General features: G+C 41.1%; 1 protein-coding gene and 1 long non-coding RNA gene across 6 annotated transcripts in view; one reads left to right on the forward strand and one right to left on the reverse strand.

The window, feature by feature from the left end:
- Positions 1–22,127, reverse strand: part of CTNND2 (catenin delta 2) — a 691,690-nt gene that overhangs the window by 389,233 nt on the left and 280,330 nt on the right. The gene's annotated exons all lie outside the window — the stretch shown is intronic.
- LOC129202980 (uncharacterized) lies at positions 1,770–20,398 on the forward strand. The gene is made up of 4 exons (XR_008575882.1): positions 1,770–2,458; positions 8,689–8,830; positions 15,048–15,096; positions 20,221–20,398. It is a non-coding gene; the product is annotated as an uncharacterized LOC129202980 (long non-coding RNA).

A 22,127-nucleotide genomic window follows, 5' to 3' on the forward strand; every position in this document is an offset into this window, starting at 1 on the left:
AAAAAAATATAAATAAAAATGAATAAACAAAAATTATGGAGACACCCATTGTAACTCTTCACTGAACATACGGACAGTTTTGATTTAAAGGACTTTGTGTTTTTTACTGAACTGCTTTGTGCTGTGTCATTGCTCTACGCTGCTTTTGGCTGTTTCTCGTTACTTTTCTGCATGACAGAAGGGCTGCTGCTACAGTAAATAGATCCCAAGACCTGCCAGAGTTCCCGTTGATCACAGAAGTTCAACATTGTCCCAAGACATTATCAGAATAACTGGAAATCTCTCATTAAGGTAATTATTTAATTGCAGAGAAACAAAAGCAGAGAAAATAAGAAAAAAACCCCAAGCCTTAATAGCAGCTGGTGCCTTTAGCTGGTGTGAACGCCAAAGAAACTTTGAAGTGGAAAAATACCCCAGCAGTTCCCTGCAGACTCCCTGCCGAATGTCCCCATTATGTACAGAAAGCTTTGCACAGGCCTTACATAAAACACTCCTTGATTGGAGTAATGAGGTCCACAAAAACATGACACCAAATATGTATTCTGTTACATCCTGGAGGCAAGTCACACTTTTTAGCAAGTGCCAGAAGAGATATCGTTCCACCTCTGAAAGCCTGCCCGCTGAAGTATGCCCAGGACCCCAAAAATCATCAGGTAGGAGAGGCAAGAGCACAAGCCCACCAGGGCAGATGAGACCACTCCAGCCTGGAAAACCTACCCCATGGTTCGCACCCACAGAAAACAGGAAGCCCTTCCCAACGCCACCCTGCAGAAGGAATGGCATGGGAGGTGCAGCTCGCCCACGGCAGTGCAAGGCATCGCAGTCAACTCGCTCTGCTCTAAATCCCCACAAGACACTGCCTTGAAAAATCTTCCTGCAGAGTTTTTGCTGCACTACAAAATCTACTACTACCGTGTTGGACTTGGAGGGCTAGTCCTAAAAAATGAAGACGTAGGCAGCCTTCATTTAGCCTTTTGGTGTTTTGTTTCAGACCTGAACGCATTCAGACATGAATGTATGATGTCACTTGTGCTAATCCTAAGGTCAGCACCTGTGCGAGATCTAGTAAATTCAGTATTTGAGGTCCTGTTAATGGTTTACAGAAACATTTTTGTTGGAGGTATGTAGAGTGTAAATAAGGAGAGAAGAGGAGCCCCTGTCCTAACCTGAGCTTTCATGGTTTGACTCAACCTCCATGGGTCAGGAAAGTGATTACCACAGGCACCCCACAGAGACCACCTGGCTTGCCTTCTACCATTCCCTACCTACTGCCTTCCCCATGGCAGACGAGGGAGGGGTGGTCTATGGACAGTGATTTTCTGTAAGAAGAAAAGATACCTCTTTGCTGATAAAAGCACGTCCAGGGGCCTGAAGATCTTAAAAATTTCCTTTAGATTTGCTCTGTGGCAGGAATAAGCTACTCTGTCTCCAGACACTTGAAAGAAAACAGCAGTCTGAAACAGAGTTTCTCATGTAAGCGTTGTCACTAACTGACATGCATGGTCTGCCTCCGAGATCGTACAGAGCAGAGATTAAATGTCATAGATCTGTGGATAAATAGTATGGACAAGGAATATACTTGTCCTACATTGTTGTCTTACATTTTTTAATAGTTCTTGCCAATTTCATGTGCTACAGAAGATATCCTGGTAGATTGTCTTCAGAGGTGTATCAGGAATGTTCGTTCTTGGTTAAACATTAATAAAAAGAGCATATTTTCTAATCACCATTATAGGTGAGAGAGATCAGACTTCCCAGTAACTGTTGGGACTGCAATGCACTCTAGTCCAGCTTTGTGTGGCAAAGACCAGCTCTGAGACGCCTTGGCCAGCCTTGAAGAGCTTTTCAAGGGAAACCTGGAAGAAGACTCAGTGGCTGCGCTACCCTTTGCACAGGAACAGCTGTTGAGCTGAGGTTGTCATGCTCGACCCTCATCTGAGCTACGCTGCAGCTGCCCTGCACGTGCCTGTGCCTGGCCACACACCCCACTGATCCAGACCGAGACTAACGTCCCAGTTTGACCTGGGAACTGCCTCATCGTTCTGATCTTGCCTTGTGATCACTGGAGACACCTGGGTTACTGTCTCTGGGCTACCACGACTTGCTGACTTGTGTTCCCGGCTTCACCTTAGAGCTGCCTCATCACCAGGAACTTGCCTGACCTCTTCACTGAACCTTGTGCGATCTCTACTTTCCTCTGAACCTCATTCCTGTCTCCAGACCTGCCCTGCTTTGGTACCACGGGATGGGGCCCCGGCTGGTGAGTCCCTTGCTCTGCCGGGCTTGTTAGCACGCTCTGCCCACGGCTCCCCAGCCCTGAGGGCCAGACATCCCTCGCTGGGGCTGACAGTGATGCTGGAACTGGGAGTACAGACCGGATACCCACAAAATAAAGGTCTGGCACCGTGTTAGAGCCCTGCTGAGCTGGGAAGAGAATCCAAGAGCATCCTGCTAAGTGGTAAGAAATACTATTTTGTACTCAAACACTGTAGCCTTTGTAAGGGATGCTGGCAGAACAGCAAAGTAAAACCTCTCGAACAGTCATTTCAAAAGCAGAATTTATACTGCTTCAGCTTGACGTTGAGCAAAAAAGAACCTCGGCTCCCCGCAACTGTTTGTGGTGTGGGATGATCCCGCACGACAGGAACAGACTGCCAATGTGCTGATTAGCCTGATCACAAAGGAAGTCTTCTGCGGATCAAATTTTAGTACTGGGTCAGTTAAACAGCAAATGAACATAACTAGTGAATTACAGTATCACCATCTGAATGACATCAAAAGCAAAGTCACATACACAAGAAAACTGTACAAGATTTCCTCCACCCTGAGCGAAATTTAACATTAACAAGAAAATACACCAATTTTGACAAGTAAACAAGTGATATGCTGTAACACACTATAGAGAGATGAAGATAGCCTCCATAATCCTGTTCCATTCAATCAAAATAATCAAAGCACTTTAAATTCTTAACAGAGAAACACTTTTGTCAGATAAAAAGTCATCTAGAGGCAGTGTGGTGCTAAGCACCGACTGAGAACACTCGGTGCCGCACAGTATCTAACATTTACTGTAGATTACAGCCCCTATCCTGACACTGGCATTTGACAAGTGAACAATTTGCAAATTTGCATTTTCTGATTCTTTCTGGGTTGCCAATTTTAAAGTTGCCCCATAGAATATAACAGAATATATTCTTCTCTTCCTTCTGTTAGTTAACAACGTAAAATAACACCATACATCAAATCCTGGTGCTTGACGTAGGCATCAAAACGTACATTTCCCACAGTGATGGTAGGAATGCACAAGTTCTTGGAACCATGGCTTGATAAAAGAAGGGTGAAATCAGAGAAAATATGGGTCATCTAATCATCCTTCATGCTTTTCCACTGGAACACATTTGAGCTCATTAAATACATCTCTTAGACTACTCTGGATGCATAAAACCAGTCAGAGCCATCGGTGCAGAGCTGCCGAGCTGATTTTGTGAACTGCTTCCGTCATTGCCCTCACCAAACGGTCCGTGGCTCCCCCGCTACCACTGCACATCACAGCACGTGCAGCGAAACAGCACAGAGAAGCCCAGCCTCACTGAGGGCGGTGTGTCCACGGTCAGGGAAGAAATGAGAAGGCTCAGCTAGCTCAAAACAAAGGCACAGCAGTCACGTAGGAAAGGTGGCCCCTCGGCCCCCCAAAATGCAAACAATTCAAGTGCTTGGGCAGCAGGTCAGCAAAAGAAATGCCTTCAAACATTGCCACAATAGATTTTGAGTTATAAACTTTCTCCCTCCCCTTTACCTTTCTTGGTCCCTTATCCCGATCTCGGCATTTCAATTACAGCTGAATAGGAACATTTTTTCTGCAATTTCAGAGCTGAATTAGGCTGGCTGTACTTTCCGTGCCTAGAGCAAAAAGATCTAGACAGGGGAAGAGCCAGTATGTGCAAGGTACATGTCTTCTTTGGAGAGTTAATATTGAGTTTGAGCAGTCATCCCTGAATCACTTACTCTGCCACAGTAAGCAATCTTGAGATTAATCAAACCATCAAAAGAAAGCTGTATATGCACTAGGATTTCTTCCCAAAAGGCACAGCAGTGACCTTTTTCTAAAAAAACACCCAACAAAAACAACAAACCAAACCCCAAAAACTTAGTGAAGCCTCTCCACCAGTGACACTTATATTACTTTGTATTTTCACACTGAACCTAAAATATGTGTGGGTACTGAGTCATATTTTTTGAGCTCAATTTACCGATAAGTTAAATTGATGACTGGGTTGACAAATTAATCTTTCCTGAAAGATAATCAAAATGCATCTAACTTAAGTACTTGCTTTACTGTACCAATATCAAACAAAATTATTATTACTTTTACCAGTCATTGAATACAGCGGAACCAAAATCCCTGCACTATAGCCTCAACACAAAACTTGTTTCTCTCATTATGAATACATGTTCTGGCTTCATCCTCATCTATTATTTTTTGCTGATCAGTTCTTCAGCTCCTAGAAAGGAAACAGCAGGAGGCTATTGCCACAGACTGAATACCAAATTCAACTGTCTTCTCTTAAGTATATACAAAATATAACAAAAGCACAGGTGAAATATCACTTTTCTTTATATTGTAACTTATAGGCACCTTGACATGACACAATAAAACCTATTACTGCAAGCAAACAGGAGTGGAGAGGTCTGTGTGCTTTCAGAGATGCATATATAAGATGATTAGGAACTCATTTTTCAGAATACCTAGAATAATACAACTCATTTATTTTTATATTTAATTTCTTAATACCTTAAACTGCATAATAATTTTGAACCATTCTTAGAGCTGATCCATCCTGTTTACAGAATGACACAAATCTTTGTAGAAAAGTACCACCTGACCATGTTATTAAGGTTTGTGACTTAAAATGTATAAAATACTGTTACCTTGGGTAACCTTTCACACAGATGCTACCTATTGCACAACTGACTCCACAAATATGGCATCATGCTGAGATCCATGCAGATCAACAGCCTGATGGGGCTCTCTACGTTGGCTCTGTAATCTTCTGAATTAGTAGAGTAGCTGACAGATTTAAAGGCTGGTACGCTCTGCCTGTATCAAGACAGGACATACTTTCCCAAGAGAGACATGCTGACAGCAAGGAATGGGAACGTGCAGGATTAGTCCTGCACTCCACCCCACTCTCTGGAAGGACGTTGGTTCCTACTCCACCAGGCTCCTCTGCCTCTTCTCCAAGCCTGACCTCTTCTGCTTCATCGTTCCAAGCTGTTTTTCTCAGTCCTATCCCCTCCCCAGCTCTGGCTTCTTAATCCACAAGTACTGCATACACTTAACTGACTCTGGTATTTGTTTCTTGGGGTGGAGAGTGTCAGAGCCAATCTCCCTGCATAGCAACAGGTAGGCTTGCTTCTGAGCTTTTTCTTCCAGTTTGATTATATCTTTGTCTCTTCCTTCAGCCGTTCTCCAAGAGCTACGTAAATATGATTTTTGCCATCACTAGCACAAAGCCAGAGGCTTGGTGGGCAGCTGGCAGCACAGGGTCGAGCTGGTTTTAGCCATGGCAGCAATGGCCTGGTGGCCATGTGCCCGTGTCCTCCCTGCGCTGGTGTCGCTCTGGGAGCTCCCGGGCAGGGGGCTGGCACCCCCACCCAGTCACTGTGGGACAGACAGCCCCTCCGGGGTAACGGGGCTGGGGAGGGCAGCCTGCAGCTCCCACACTTTGCCTGGGAAGCAGGGAGGAGGAGGAGGCAGGCTGTGGTAAGACATTACATAAAAATATCCCCAAAGAGAGCCAAGGCTGAGGAGAAAGGGACCCCCACCATGAATCTCCCTCACCAAAGACCTCAGACTGCTGAAAACTCGTTGTAATTGTCCCCTTTTTCCTCTTCAGAAAGACTGATGCTGTCAGCCCCAGGACCCAGAGGAACATTGGAGGAATGCACAGAGCAGTACAGTGAAGGGGCAGCTACCTGGAAGCTTCTCTTGTATACAAATTTAAAAGATATTTTAAATTTTTCTTATTTAGTTAATATGGACTTCCAGACAATTAAAATATTACATTGGCAAACAATAAGTTCCTGTTTGGACATATATGGTGTGTTCCCTTTTAGTGATAACAAGATCTTGAGTCTAACATTCATCATTTTGTGCTGAAACAGGTTTTCCCTATCTTTAATCTGTCTACCCACCTCCTTTGGCTCCCATCCGCCTATCCTAGTTCCTTTTGTAATCTCAAGTTACTTTTTTCTTAAGTTTTGGTACACCATGGGCTTCCTGTGTTTGCTCAGCCAGTCCTACTGTACCCTCTCCCGCCCCTAACTTACCCTCCTTACCCTGCCACCGCATTCCTGAGCCCCTCACTGTTAAACAGTTTACGTTTCTCTGCCTCCTCCTCTCTCCTAGTTTTTCTCTATTCAGTTCCTAGCTTCCCCCTCATAAAATAGTAACAAAACACAAGGAGAAACAGATAAAGACAAGCAGGAGAGGTCTGGAAGCCTGGGATTTCCACACAGATTTCTGAAAACCAGAAAAAGGGTCAGGAGCTGCATCCGCCTTCCCCACATTCATCAACAGGTTGCAAAGAGAAGGGGGGTTCTCCTGCCCCTTTGGAAAGGCTGTAGCTATCAGTGTGGAGGTTCAAGAGCTAAGGAAAACCAGAGATTGACTTGTTTGCTCAGGTTAGAAAGAGAAAGGACTCAGGAATAAGGAATTCATCAGTTCTGTGTCATAAGTTTTTAAAAGATGAAATTTACCTATATTTAAAACCAGGTTTTCTCACAGTACCTGCTCTTCCTATTTGAACTGTAATTAATCCACATCCCTTTCTCCCACGTAAGCCAGATGCTACACCTACCCGTGCTGCACTCCCAAGCCCGTGACATCCAAAGAGGCTAGGCTTTAGAAAGTGGTTGTTTTCTGTTTTCAAATTTAAAGAAAAAAAAAATTACGGCAGAGAAAGAAAATGTATATATATATGGAACAAATTTTGTTCCGTGAAAAAAGATGTAGAATGGAGGATTTGGAACCCTCAAAGCAATTTTGCTCTGCCTTCAGGAACAGAGAATGCTGTCATTACTTGAACTACTACACTGAAACTGATTTATACTGGCCATTATAGTAAAAGACCAGGATGCTGTCTTGCAGATCTACACCCACGCTTCCTCTACTTTCTGTTTGGAAAAGGTTTGCAGAGCCATCACAGCTCTACATAACTGTCCCTTTCTTCCCTCTTCCTTTAGGAGCCTCCAAGGGGCCTGAGATTCAGTGCCTGTTGGTGCAGGTGTTAGTGCATCTGTCCTCAGGAGGAAAAAAACAAACCAGACACTGCACTGAGCAGCTAACGCAGTTGAGAGCACACTTTCAGATAAAGTTGTTCTGCACTTGGAAACTCTTCTTTGCAAGGTAACCCTGACAGATAGGACAAAGTGTGGAAGTTTTTGAAAATGTAAGTCTAGAAGTCATGAAAAACAAGAATAGGACATCTGGACTGTAGGTCCTCATCACAGGTCCCACAGAACTTGGGGATTTGGCATATTTAGTTCTTCATTAGAGGATTTCCACAATACTGTATGATCGACAACTGTCTTAGAAACTTCTCCTCAGAGCTGATTCCTACACCTGTGGGCATGGCCATGGCCCTGCTGTCTTCCCTCTAACGGGTATGTCACCCAAACTCAACACATCATGGAAGTATTGTCACTTTCCTCCATATTCACTCCTTTTACATAGCACTTACCTCTTCAATGATGTCGGTCCTCTGACATGCTATATGCTTTTGCTGCAATTTTAGCTACAATAGAAATATGAACTGTCAGGGTTTGAATGTACCTATGTTTTAAACTGAAGCAACAGTCTCAGCATGATTTAATTAAAAATTTTGTTTAGCTGTACCATCAACATATATTCTGGAATATAACTAGATTTACTAACAAAGTAGTTGTTTTCATTCATGTTGTGATAAAATGGCTTCAATAAAAATAATTAGGTAGCTGCAGTACTTATATGCACAACATTAACATTTACATATACACATTCAGATGTGATGCTCTCTACAATGAAGCAAGAAACCCTGGGATCTTATAACATGGCTTTGTATCAAGGGGCAGCCAAAGCTCAGAACAAAACAACTGGAGAGAGGCAGGTTTAAAGCACTCAAATTGCCTACCTAAGGATAATGTTAATGATGATAATGATTTATATTGTACTGCAGAGACATGTATAATTCTATGCTGACTAAAATAAGAAAGGAAAAATTACAGTTGGCTCAGTTTTAATTTTTCAGGCTTAGCTCCTTTTTTCAACCAGTTTAAGAAAAAAAAAAATACTACTATGCAAGAGAGAGACTGAAATAAGCTGCAAGAAGGTGTAGAGTAGCTTTGGGATTGAAGTAGGGAGCAGTCTTGGGACAAAAACCTGCATCAATAGTGTATACATACACACACAAAGGCGGGAAAAAAGATGAATCATCCACACAGGTTCAGAGGCCCAGCCATGCTTTCCACTGCCCCGATTCTGGAAAACGGGACAGCCGCCGGGGGGTGGTCACTGCCCAGTCGGAGAGCGCAGCTCGGTTCCAGTGCTCACTCCTCACAAGAGGGAGAAAGGTGCAGAGAGGTTCCTTGGGTTAGTTTCTTCTTGCATTATTGTTGATGTGTTCTGCCATGCTTATGCTGCTTTTTCAGTTGGATGAAACTCAGAAGTGCAACCAGAAGAGTCCCTTAGAGTAGTGTCACCTTTGGGGATCCTCGGCAGAATGATGATGGCACCAGAGGTCAGGAGCAGGAGGTACCAGTCACAAATAGACGTGGGACATCCTTCAAGTCGGTAAAATTTAGCTTATGATAAAATGCGATGTATGCAAAGTCACTGTAAATGATGACCACATGGGGAATATATTTTGTAATCCAAAAATATGATGACTCCAAAGCTATTTCTAGCACAATAGTTAAGCAGTCTTCAGAAGTACTGCCGTGGTAATTCTTGGGTAAAGCTCCATCACACAGACTAATATACTTTGATATAACCTGTCACAACCTTGCTGGACATATTCACATGGATATTTTCCCCTGGAGAGAAATCATTTTGGTTTCATGAATGGTAACCATGGAAATATCAGATCAGCCAAGGTTTCAGAATCCAGACCTGTTTATCAGATTTCACTTTCCTAAAGGATGTTTAATATAATGGATATAATAAACATCAAATACATTAAATTGTCCAAGCATTTAGTTATAGTCATTTAACACAAACCTAGCACTAAACCTGGACTGTCCTAGCTACAAGCTCTCAACAACTGCAGGATATAATTGAGGCCAAAGGACCTTCCTTGGTATCTGCTTCTTTCCTGAATGCTCTAACAGTATGTTGGATGCATTGTGCTGTTGAATGTGATGCATAAATGTTATCTGCTATTTTCGCTAAATGTGTGTGTGGTTAGCTATCTTTCCCGGCTGCTGCACTCAGATTTAGAGCAATGACACAGGGAGAGGAGGAAGGGCTTCCAGGGGGAGGCAGACAGGGAGAAATGCACAGAGGGGAGATGCTCTGCTCAGAGCAGAAAGCAGACCTTGGTCATACTGCAGAGAAATCTCTGGGGAAAAGAAAAAAACAACCACAAACCCTTAGGAGCCTAGAGGGATTGTATGGTATCTGTTCAACGCAGAAAAATCTCTGAAAGCTGCTAGTGTACAAGCAAAAAGAAACAACTTACAGTACATAAATGCAAAGGGCAGACTTGATTTTAGAACTTCGACTTTAAACTGCCTATACGCCAGCACTGAGGCTTCACACTTTTCAGAACTAACATGCTCTAATTAGATAGCCTTATTTCTAACAAAATGTATATTTAGGGAATAGAATATTCTCTTGCCTTTTGGTATAGTTATTTTAAAGTGAGGTGAGAGTAGTTCCACCAGGAGGCTCAGATTCAATCACAGACTGAGCGGTGTTCTAATATGGTATTTTAAGTAGGGGTTTTTTCCTTAGAAAAAGACAAATGGATTTGAAAGAAAGCAGAGAATGTGAGTTTTTTAAAGTATAGGTAGAAAAATATTATGTGCGATTTCAATTTTTATCATCTTCTAAGTACAGATAGACAAAAAGAAATCAAAACTGGTAAGCGAATTGACCTCATACTAAAACTGATCTAAAGATTTTGGAAAGACCAATAAAACAAGCATAAACTTAGTGGTGCATTTGCTACTGTATCTGCTTATGAATATCATGCTGATATGTAACAGTTTGCTGTGACTTTCTGAAATTCTTCCATTCTTTTGAGAAAGACAACAAGTAAAATGAGGACAGCCAAATACACATGCAATGTTTGCCCATTTGTCAGGAAAGACCTCCACAAGACACCTGAAAACATTTATTATCTGCTGCAAAAAAAACCCCCTGAATGATTTGGGGAATTCCATCACATTTTTTAAACAGTGAATCCTCAGCTGTGTGAATTCTCAACCAGCAGCAACAGTCATAATCTTCTCTGAATAAACTCACATGCTTCTCCTTCAGGGTGTAGTTTCATATTATACTTAATTCAATCTAACAGCAGGCGGAGGCCAGAGGGGGTGGACCTGCATTCTCCCCACTCTTCTGCCTCTTCCCTTGTGTTAAATTTAGCAATTGTGCAACTCCGTAGTGACTCCCATCAGCTTGCTGATCTGAGGGAAAACTCGCAGGTTTTCATGAGTTAGCTTTCCCTCCAAGCAGGCAAGGTTTACCGTAACAAGTCAAACTCAAACAAGGAGCACACAAAAAGCGATGTGAGGATGAGAGAGCTACTGCTCCTCTCCGTGGCAGTTGTTAGACCAAACTAAGCATAATATGAACTCATGTCCTAAAGCTCCATCTATGTTACTCTTTCAGTCTGAAGCAGTAGTATGATTTTGAAGTGAATCCATGAAGTAATGGCCCCACTGAATGTTGCTTCAGTTTGCAGAATAGCTACGGTGCATGCAAACTAGATTCTTTTAGGAGGAAACTTAGCTGAAAACATTGTCCCTGAGGTATACCAAACTTGCTTAATGTTCACATGCCACCCAAAAGGCCCTTGAAAGGTTTAGGGGCTTGGAGCTACTCTGTAGTGCTTCTCATTCTGCACTGCAATGTGGGAGCTGACCCAGTGCTGCATTCTCCTCATGAAGATGAAAGCCCTGGTCTTTAAAGACCCTAAACAGCCACTAGACCTTGGGTGTAGCAAACCAGACGTATCTCTAGTACAGAGATCCTGAGATCATTTTCACGTGGGAACAAAGCACTGAGCTTTCCACTCCTTTGGATACCTACACCCTCGACCCAAGATCACCACAGGGGAAAGTACTCAAGAAGAGTGAACTTTCCGGCATTGCTGAACCCCACAGAAGACCCTTGTGAAGAAACATTCAGGGACACATCTTTGATCTGCTCTGTGTCCCACATTGCATGGTGCCAAGGTTCCTCACTTCAGCCAAGAAATTGAGCAGAGCGGGGTGGAGGTAACAGAGTCTATCAACAGTTCCCACAACAGTGAAGTAATCCATCAGGTCCAGGATCCATCTAGGGACTTCCATCATGAGCATCAGGAGACAGGACTGGGGACAGGACTGAAGACAAGCTATAGTGCATGTCCAAGAGGTCCATCCAGGAAACAAGCTACCTGTAACATATGTCCAAGGTCCATCCAGGTGACAGGGCCATACACAGGAATGGAGACAAGGATACCTACAACAGGTGTTCAATGTTCATACAGAGACAGGACTGGAAAGAGGTACACCTACAAAATGGCTCCGTGCCCTCACGACGCTGATGTTCAGTCTGTGTCCTACATTTTCTAGCTAAAGGCTAGTCCCCAGAACAGACATAGAAAATTTTCTAGAAACTTGAGCATTACTAGTGCACCATTCTGTAAATTTATCTTGCAGGTGGGGGCATAGATATTCACACTCTTCATTTACTACCACTGGCCTCTGAATGCCTTACTGATACTATGTTGACAGCAGACAAAGAACACTATCATAGGTAACTTAAATTGTTCTGGATAGAGTAATGAAATGGAAATGACATTAAAGATACCAGTATATAGCAATGTAACGTTAACACATTCATTTCAAGCACAACCTGCCTATACATTTATAGAGTAACATAAGCAAACTCAAAAGCAAGTTCTGTGTCACTGTCACTCTCACAGCCAGTCTGCAAGTGCAGTCATCTTGTACAAAGCTCACAGAGAACAAATATATTGTCACTTGGCTGCAACACTTGGTAAAAATCAGCCACGTTATCCAGCAGGGAAGCAGTATACATTTTCTGCAGGTAATGCACCGGAATACATTCAGAAAGGCTTTTCAGGTCTAATTATTTCAGAGAATACTTAAATAGTCCTCATTAAATAATTCCTGGCCTTTTCATTTGATAGAGGAGTTCTCCTTTAAATGTACTCTCTAAAAATGTCTGTCAAAGCCTCATATTTACGGTCAGTAGCTTCCATTGAAAAGCAATCTTTCCTTAACACCATTTACATTGTAATACAAAGGTATCCTACGTACAAGGGAGCAATGATGGGCGCCTTGCTACAGAACAGTAACTGTCACTGGTATTTCTTTAGCATTATACAAGAACAAGCATAATTTAAAAGTTCCAAGTGCAAAATACAGATTAAAACAATGAAAAATTCATAAGTGAAAGAAGAACCAAAAAGAACAGTTGGTGTTCTCAGCAGAGTTCAAAGTTAGAAGAGATGTTAGTACTTTTGGGATGATAAACACCAGTATAACACGTAAGAACAGTTGCAGAGGCCAACAAAACCACAGAAACAAGGGGTATATCAGAGCCTGTGGACCCAGGAGTCCTTCCTAACCATTGAGACTGACTGTAACCAGACGGCCGGTTACAATGAGATATGGGCGTGCACTATAACCCCGCACTCCTTGGTTTCCACTTGAAAGAAACTTGCCTAAACGAGCCGTGATGGAGCTACAACCAGACACCCAGCACTCCATGTCTGGACAGCTGGCGGACAAATGCAATGAGACACAATGACCCCGCAGGGTAAATACAGCCAGGGTCTATGGATACCTCTAAGTGGCTGACCACTCTGTTCCCTCAATCAGAGTATCATTCATATCAGCATGCAGCCTGCAGTTACAGTCTCGGTGTGTTCAGACTCTGCAGGGTAGAAACTCAATTTTCTCTCTAAACTGTCACATGACCTAGGATTTCAAGAACAGAGTATTCTAAAAGTCTACACTCAAAATATTAGTAGTTAAAAACAGTGAGTTCCACACGGAAGATATTTTACTATAAACCCTTAAATAAAAATAAATTTAGACGGTATTTTTTAATCAAGACAACAGGTTGTGTTGGATTTGTGTGGCAAGGTTTTGGTAGCGGGGTGGGGGGCTACAGGTATGGCTTCTGCGAGAAGTTGCTAGAAGCAAGACTTGTGACCCCGTGGGGGACCCACACTGGAGCAGTTCATGAAGAACTGCAGCCCATGGGAAGGACACACGTTGGAGAAGTTGGTGGAAGACTGTCTCCCGTGGGAGGGACCCCACGCTGGAGCAGGGGCAGAGTGTGAGGAGTCCTCCCCCTGAGGAGGAAGGAGCGGCAGAGACAACGTGTGATGAACTGACCACAACCCCCATTCCCTGTCCCCCTGTGTCGCTGGGGGGAGGAGAGAGAGAAATGTGAAGTTAGGCCAGGAAGAAGGGAGGGCTACGAGGATGATGAGGGGACTGGAGCATCTCTCTTAGGAGGAAAGGCTGAGAGAGCTGGGTCTGTTTCTTCTGTCTGGAGAAGAGAAGACCGAGAGGGGATTCTCATCAACGCTTAGAAATATCTAAAGGGCGGGTGTCAAGAGGATGGGGCCAGACTCTTTCCAGTGGTGCCCAGTCACAGGACAAGGGGCAATGGGCACAAATGGGAACACAGGAAGTTCCATCTCAACATGAGGAGAAACTTCTTTACTCTGAGGGTGACCGAGCACTGGGACAGGCTGCCCAGAGAGGTTGTGGAGTCTCCTTCTCTGGAGATATTCAAAACCTGCCCGGACTCGATCCTGTGCAACCTGCTCTAGGTGATCCTGCTTTAGCAGGGGGGTTGGACCAGATGATCTCCAGAGGTCCCTTCCAACCCCTACCCTTCTGTCATTCTGTGACTGGTGGGAGGAATGTATTTTAAGATTTGGTTTTGTTTTTCATTATGCCACTCTGATTTGATTGGCAATAAATTAAATTAATTTTTCCCCAAGTCGAGTCTGTTTTGCCCGTAACGGTAACTGGTGAGTGATCTCTCCCTGTCCTTATGTCGACCCAGGAGCCTTTCGTTGTATTTTCCCTCCCCTGCCCAGCTGACGAGGGCAGTGACAGAGCAGCTTTGGGGGGCACCTGACATCCTGCCACGGTCAACCCACCACACAGCTTCAATGTAATATTCATAAGCAGAGCAATTCATAGTATCCAAAATACTGTAACTTTGAATGTAATTGAGAACTCATTAAAGAGTTATGAATTATTTGTAACACTTGAGCCTTTCGTTTTTTTTAGTTACTACATGTTCAAAATCTCAGAGAAAACCTGAAAATCACTAATGACTCGCAATACCCTTTTAAAGAAACACCTGATATTATTTTTGTTAATTAAAAGCATGATTTTGTTTCTAGGAAACAGAAAAAAGCAGCTACTTATGTAAAATATATTTCCTTTAGTAATTATTCTGTAGCTTATGAACTTAGCTGAAATATGAAAAAAAAATCATGTGCCGCAACTTTGAAACAAATTGAATTTGAGCAGTAAGACATTTCTCTTCTCATAGTAATATTCTGAAATCCCTATGGTTTCCATAACTTCTAATAATGCAGTGAGTTTGTTTTAATCTTGATTTTCCCTATAGTTCTTTTTTTAAACATCAGCATCATTTAAAAAACACAATGCAATTGACAGTGGCATTTGAAGGCATTTTGAACCGAGTTCAAAAAGTAAGCAATGCCATTTTAGATGCTGTATTTCCCACAAGACACTGTCTGTCCTCATGTATTTGTATCTTTTTGTCTTAATTTTAATAGTTTTGCCCCCTGATGCTACCAAAAGGCCATCAAGATGACAGTGGAAGAGGTAAGAAAAGTCACACTGACTGCACATAGTGTCCTGTCAAATAAGTAAAGAAACTTTATTCCACATTCATTGCTCCTTCCCCCCCTCCCCATTTCTTTCATTGCAAGCTTTCTGCTCAAAGAGAATAGGCGAAGCTTTTCCGAGCAGTAGTTGATGGGGAAATCTTTCCCATCAGGCTTCATGCTATCATCCTGCAAACCCGTAGACCTAAAAGATCCTAGTTTTAGAAAGTCTCCGACTTAAAAATAAAGGAGGTATCACAGTGTGACAATCTTGGCAGAGCACTGATGCCACAGAAGAGAATGGATGTCTTGGCAGAACTGAAGGCTTCATTCAGTCCCTGAAATCTTCCCTTCCTCCATGCAAATAAAGCTTCCCCCCCCCCCCCCCGCCCCTTTCCCCTGCATGTGGGACCATCTAATGAAAGAACTGAAAGAAGGAAAGCAACTTGTTTCCATGGGGTACAGCATCTAGACCCCATCCTTTTAAAAAGAAGCATGACAATTCAACAGAGAAGTAAAACTTCAATATTAATCTCTGTGCAAATTATGTTATGAAAAGCAATTAAGATTTCACCTTTCTGATATAAAAATGGTCCGACAGAAAATGACCTTGAATTTCTGCCTTGAAACTCTTCAAAATCTTATTCCTACAGATTTTCAAGGGGCCGAAGTTCCACAAAAGAGAACTTGTAATCTAATACATACTGTTTAAATTTAGCTGTGATTGTATTGGCCTTTTCAAAGCCTCTACATTCTCTTGCAATTCCATCTTACGAGAAGGACCAATGTCAAACCAATGCTGTAAGGTGGGGATTTTTTGAGATTAACCTCTAACCATGGCATAGTAAGTCAAAGTAGATATTGCCAAGCTTGTGAAAATCAATCTAGAAGCAAATCTACAGAATGTACTTTTAACCAGGCATTTAGTATCTTTATTTTTACTTCCATAGTTCTTTTCCATAAGGATGATGCAACTGCTCCACTAGTAATTTGAACAGCCAAAATCAAAGGTCATTTTCTAAGTTCTTTAGCCAAGCAATACCTTTGAAATTAATGAGAGGTCACTGAATTAAAGACCAGCTGCAGGATTTGTATCGTCCATTAAAAGTCCTCCTGCCTGTTACAAGTCACATTGTACAGTATTCCTCTTTGAGATTTAGCTGCAGTAAAATTAAACATCAGTCGAAACGGATTTAACGAGTTAATTTTTTGACTAATTACTTGCAAACTTTAGCAACATTGGTGCAATACTTTCAGATTGAGCAATTCAAAGGAGCCTAAGGGAGGAAGGCAAGCACATTTCATTGAAACTTATAAAATGTCAGCTGCAGTAAGTGCATGTGTTTGCATATAATATTCTATTTATAGCTATTATCAAGAAACATAGCATGTAATATTTTGACAGACCTTCATGGAAGTACTTTATTCACTCAGACTGCAGGCATCTATGACAGCGTTATCATCTTTTCCAAATTTTATTACTTCTAGTCTTGCAGCCCCAGATTCTGACCTGGGAATCATTATTGAATGGTTAGCAGAACACATAGAAGACTGTGTACATATTTTTCATTGTCATGAAATGACGATAAAGCTTAAGGACACAAAGTCATTGATTATTGCTGTAGAAGCAAAGGATGAAATATGTCCAAAAGCCAAAAGAGAAAGTCAGAAGGGGATTCTGATTTAACTGAAGATGGTAGATTGGAAAGTCTTGTATCTATTCCTAGATCAGCTGAGTACCAGCGATGATCAACAGAGAAAAAGATCTCTGTCCTTTTAGACACATCTGATTTTTCAGAGAGAGTTAATTGGTAAGGAATTACAGTTATTAAGACTTCAGGGTCCTCTGGTCCTGAAACTCATGAATATGACATCACTCCAGTAAAATAAATTATTTACCTCATCAGACATTCCAGGGTGGCAAAACCATTGAATCATATGGAATAGATCACTGCTCATCAAAATATCTACAGCTTTCTAGTATCAATGACAGAAAAGGAGGGAGAGAAGGAACAGCTATAAATATGACAAGAAGCTAAATCAGAACTGAAATGTTAAGAAAAATATGGAAGCAGTAGAAAATATTAGATTGCAAGAAGGCCAGAAAATTATATTAAGACAGAACCACAGAATCACAGAAGGGTAGGGGATGGAAGGGACCTCTGGAGATCACCTAGTCCAACCCCCCTGCTAAAGCAGGATCACCTACAGCAGGTTGCACAGGATCACATCCAGGCGGGTTTTGAGTATCTCCAGAGAAGGAGACTATCAAGTCATGGTTTATACCCCCCCAAAAAGTGTATAGCAGATTAATTGTAATTCCTCCTTGTTTACATCATCAACTATGTTGAATAAGAAACAAAACGTCAGCTCAGAACTACAGCACATTAACGCCTGTTGGGCGTTTGTAGTGCAAGAACGTGTCAACATGAGCGGCTCACACAGCATTGGGGCAGGAAGGTCCTGCTCGACCCAAGGGCGTTTCAGTTACTATCTGTCTTGGCGTAACCAGTCCTGATCCAGCTACCAACCTGCTCTGCGTTAGACTCCATCCTACCTCACGCGTCACATAAGAAACGCTTCTCGTAGTTTCTTTGATGAAAGATACCTACTCTTATATTTTACAAGCTAAATTCAAGCCACTTGAACACTGAACAGCAAAATAGTGATATTAAAACAGCCTCTTCCTCTACAATTTGAATAAAAAATGCAAAATAAACCTTTAAAATCCTATCTTAATCATTGGATTAGATTAAGACTATTTAGCATTATTACTGCTTAGCATCACTTAATATAGCTTTAAATTATAACAGGATAAAGAAAAAAAAAAAACAGTAGATCCAAGAAATTGTACCCCAGGCTGGTTGCACTCTTAATGAATGATGTGCCACTGTTAAAATACTCTGGTAAATGTAGTCCTGTTTTTCACTAAAGTCAGCATTAATGCAGAAAGCTGTACATTAACTATACTGTCTTTCTAAATGACTAGCCACAATTATATCTCTTCACTGTGTATACTGTGCCTCATTTTAAACAAAACAAAAGTCATCCATAGTCTATGTTTTCAGCAAATGCTTTAAATAATCAAAACCTGACAAGGTTTATATTATGCATGGTACCAGGGTTTTCTTTAACTTTTACTCATCGAGGAATAAAATCATGGTTATTTAAACATCGTTGATGTTAGGAGGTTCATGTCACAGATTCTCTTAGTAACATGAACAAGGGCATTTATTGTAATGACATCAATATCCCTTTCTGTTATTGGGGTCTGGTTTTTAAGCTGAATATAAACTGTCATCATCTATATTCAGTGCAAAGGAATAAAGCAATGTATTATCAGTGCCTCACTGCAGAAAAAGAGATTAATCTTGAAAGAGTTGTGTATTTCTGAGCCACTAAAATAAAGACATTTAGAGAGGCATTAACGGATTTTCTTTTATTTTTATTTTGTTACTTACTCTGCTATATGGAACAGTAAAGAAAAAAGCTAAGTGATTTAAGTGGAACCCTATGTAAAAATTAAACCAGAAGGCATGAAAAAGATTTTTGGTTAATTCTTCATTTTGTAGGTGCTAAGACAGATTTTATGAGTAAAGTTGGCTGTGGCAACATTTACATGGATTTAAAACACAGTTCAGACTCGGAACAAAATTGAGCTGTAGTAGTACAATCAGATTCTTATAGTGCTAAGGAGGGTAACGCACAATCTTTTGTTATTTCTATAACTTCTGATTAGAGCCAAAAATAAAGACTCAAGGAAGGTGAAGGCCTTGAAAAGGAGAAGAGGTGGATGAGAAAAGAATACCCAATAATAAAAGTACTACTCTTTCGACATCTAACTTTGAGTATTTTTTTTAAATCAGAAAAAAAAAAAGTCTAGGAAACGTAAATGCTGCTACAGAAACTGTTTCACATTGACTTCTGTAATTTACTGCATAAGCGACACCTCCCTTTTCAAGAGCAGATTTATAAACACCATTACGTGTGGATAAGCTGTATCTGTTTTGCTCATTTCTTCAACAGGATTAATGTGGACTGGACAGAGAAAATTAGAAAGCTTTTTGCAAAAGCTTTTCATATATGAAGTCATTTATGCCCTGACGTTTGCATATCCCTAGGAAGGAAAACGCCATATATTGTGATGTAATATATTTAGCAGATTAGGACAGAAAGTGGAGGTGATGATTACTTTGAATTATTAATAGGGTCTTCTGTTCTCATCAGCAACTTGCAATGATTATTTCCTCCTAACAGTTACATTTATCAATTTACATACACTACATTTCATTGACAAATTATTTGGCCATGAACTTCCAAAGATCTGCCAGAGCTCTCTGTTAATCAACTAGAAGGGGAAAATTGGATAGCTGAACTACAAAGCACTGATTATAATTGGATCAGTTGTGTGAGTGTAATAAAGAAAATTCTTGTAATGTTCTGTATCTACTAGTCTAGCATTTTGACTAAAAGTGACTCAATATCGACTAATGCCTCCAGATTGATGTTGTTGAAATGCTGTTATTGCATTAGGTTGAAGTGGTTGAAATGGGTTTAAACTAAAATACTACTTAAAAAACTGTTTTTTAGAGTAAACAAATTTCATAATGAGTAATACAGAAGTAAAAAGGAATGATTAACTGCATTATACCATCGCAACTATATATGCCTCAGCTTACGGAAGGGAAGGTATTCCAGCACAGGCAACTACTTGGCTTTGGCGGGCAAGATCACCTAAGCACCAGGAGTTAAACCCCAGGTGCAACACTAACTCATTGTGAAGATAACTGTGTGTATACTATTCAGTAAACCCATAAACCTGAGCCAAAAATTAAGGATTAATGATGTCTCTCTCTCACAAAGGGAGAATGGGGAAAGAAGGCAGTGACAGGAAGGGGAAAAGAAGAAAACTAAAACTTTTGGTGTGACTGTTCCTGCTGCATTCTCTATACGGTGCCCGATACGACGAAAGGAAGACTGCAGCCTTCAGAGGGCCTAAATGGGGGGGCGGGGGGGACGACTCCCATCTGCCAGTGTTATCCTTCACGGCCCTACAGCTTCCTTGCTTTCAGCCAGCAAAGGTATCTCACCAACACGGATGTCTTTGACTCTGTTCTTCCAGGGCCTGACCTAAAGCAGGGTTGCTTCTACCAGGTTTCAATCGGACACCTCAGCGGAAAAGCGATTACCATCGTGAGATCAGTACTCCTCCACGCCAGTGGTCTCCCAAGTGGGCTGCGCACACGCCAGGCACGGCGCAAGACAAGTTACTGGCATGCAAGAAGAAAATACATTTAAATACAAACATTTAATACATAAAAAGAAAATAAAAATAGTATTTCTTTCATTTTTATCTCATCCTTTTTGACTTGTTTACTTTATGTTTTATAAGGTTCATAATATATTAGTACAGTAGTACATGTATATAATCTATAAATAATTAAATATCCATATATCGCATGTGCATGCTCAAAAATGTTTTACTGATAGGGATGCACGATCAAAAAAGTTCAGAGAATGCTGCTGTAAGCCAGTAGGGATGCTGGTGCAGAAACACTGGCCAGAATCCACAGAACCTGCTAGGCAGTTAGTCCTCTTGAAACTGATGTCTGATTGGGGGCGGGGGGGGGGAGGAATGCCATTACTTTGAAGCTAGCTGAAGCCCCCACTGAACCTAGAACATTTCTACCAAATATTTGGGACCTATGTTTTTTTCTTTTTTTTTAATAAGCTTTGAAGAAAGTATTTTTATCTCAGCTAAAGACATTTCTTTCACAGTAGTCACTGGTTCCTGTTAGCCATTCGTGAATACAGTCAAAAAAATCAGTAGCTATACTGGGAACCTTTAAGGTAACTTTCACAGGATACTTGAAATTAGGCAAACCTCACGCTGTACTCAGTCTGATGCTAATCCTATTGCAGCTATATTCATAGCCATCTGTGTGATAACATTTATGGTGAAGACTTACAAAATAAAATGCAGAAAGAATATTTAAATGAAAAAAATACAAATATTTAATCTTGGTCTAGTTCTTTCAAGGTAACAGAGCAGATATAAATGTAAAAGTTGTACTATATCATCCTTCTCTATACCTGGGAAGTTGGAGGATATTTCTATACAGAGACTGAAGAAGTACAGAGCTGAGAGCTGGAGTGCAAAAGTCTTTTTTTTTTTTTTATTAAATTAAATCTTTGTTTGCGCAAATTAGCAGTGTGCAGGAACAAGGTGAAAATAAAAGAGGTAGAGGAAGGTCAGAAGGAGGCAGAATATTTATTCACAATTAGCAGTAACTGAGACTACATCTACTATGAGCTGAAAGCACAAGGGATTTAAAAAAGCCCCTTTAAGTTTAACGTATTAAAATCTATAAAATCTTCCTTAACAGCTGAAATGGCAACATGCCTAGAGAGTGCACAACATCAGCCATTCAAAGCACCTTGCTATCAAATCATGAGATGCCTGTGGAAATAGAACTGTGTTCATTCATGCTGTTCCTGGAATTCAACGACATAAATTAGTAACACTTCCTGTGCACTTTTGATATTCGATATACTCAAGTATCAAGGAATGCATAGCTCAGTTTCCACTACAGAGCGGTCAGCGTTGAAGCAACACCATTAAAATGTTTATGTCAGTCCCTCAGAAGTATATAGAAAATACAAAGGAAAATCAGGACCAAATCCTCTGCACATTATCACATACGAACAAGGAGAGACCACCTAATAATTTAAGAGTAATAGCACTTCTAATTTCTAAAGTAAGGGAAAAAAAGACCCCAAAAAACCCCAAACTCTTTTCAAAGTGAACTAATAAGTCTTAAATTTCCTGTATCAAACACTACAGCTAAATACAACAAAATTATTTTGTATGAAGACAGATCATGGTAAGACACAGGATCCACTTTCAATGTGACAGCAGAAATTACTACTGTTGAGATGAGTGTATTTTTGAAAGCTATGACTGATGAGACATCTATAACTTCTAATGCATTTTTCTAATGCACTAATGCATTTTTATTGAAAATCTCC

The sequence above is a fragment of the Grus americana genome, chromosome 2, assembly GCF_028858705.1.
Source record: "Grus americana isolate bGruAme1 chromosome 2, bGruAme1.mat, whole genome shotgun sequence".
NCBI lineage: Eukaryota > Metazoa > Chordata > Aves > Gruiformes > Gruidae > Grus > Grus americana.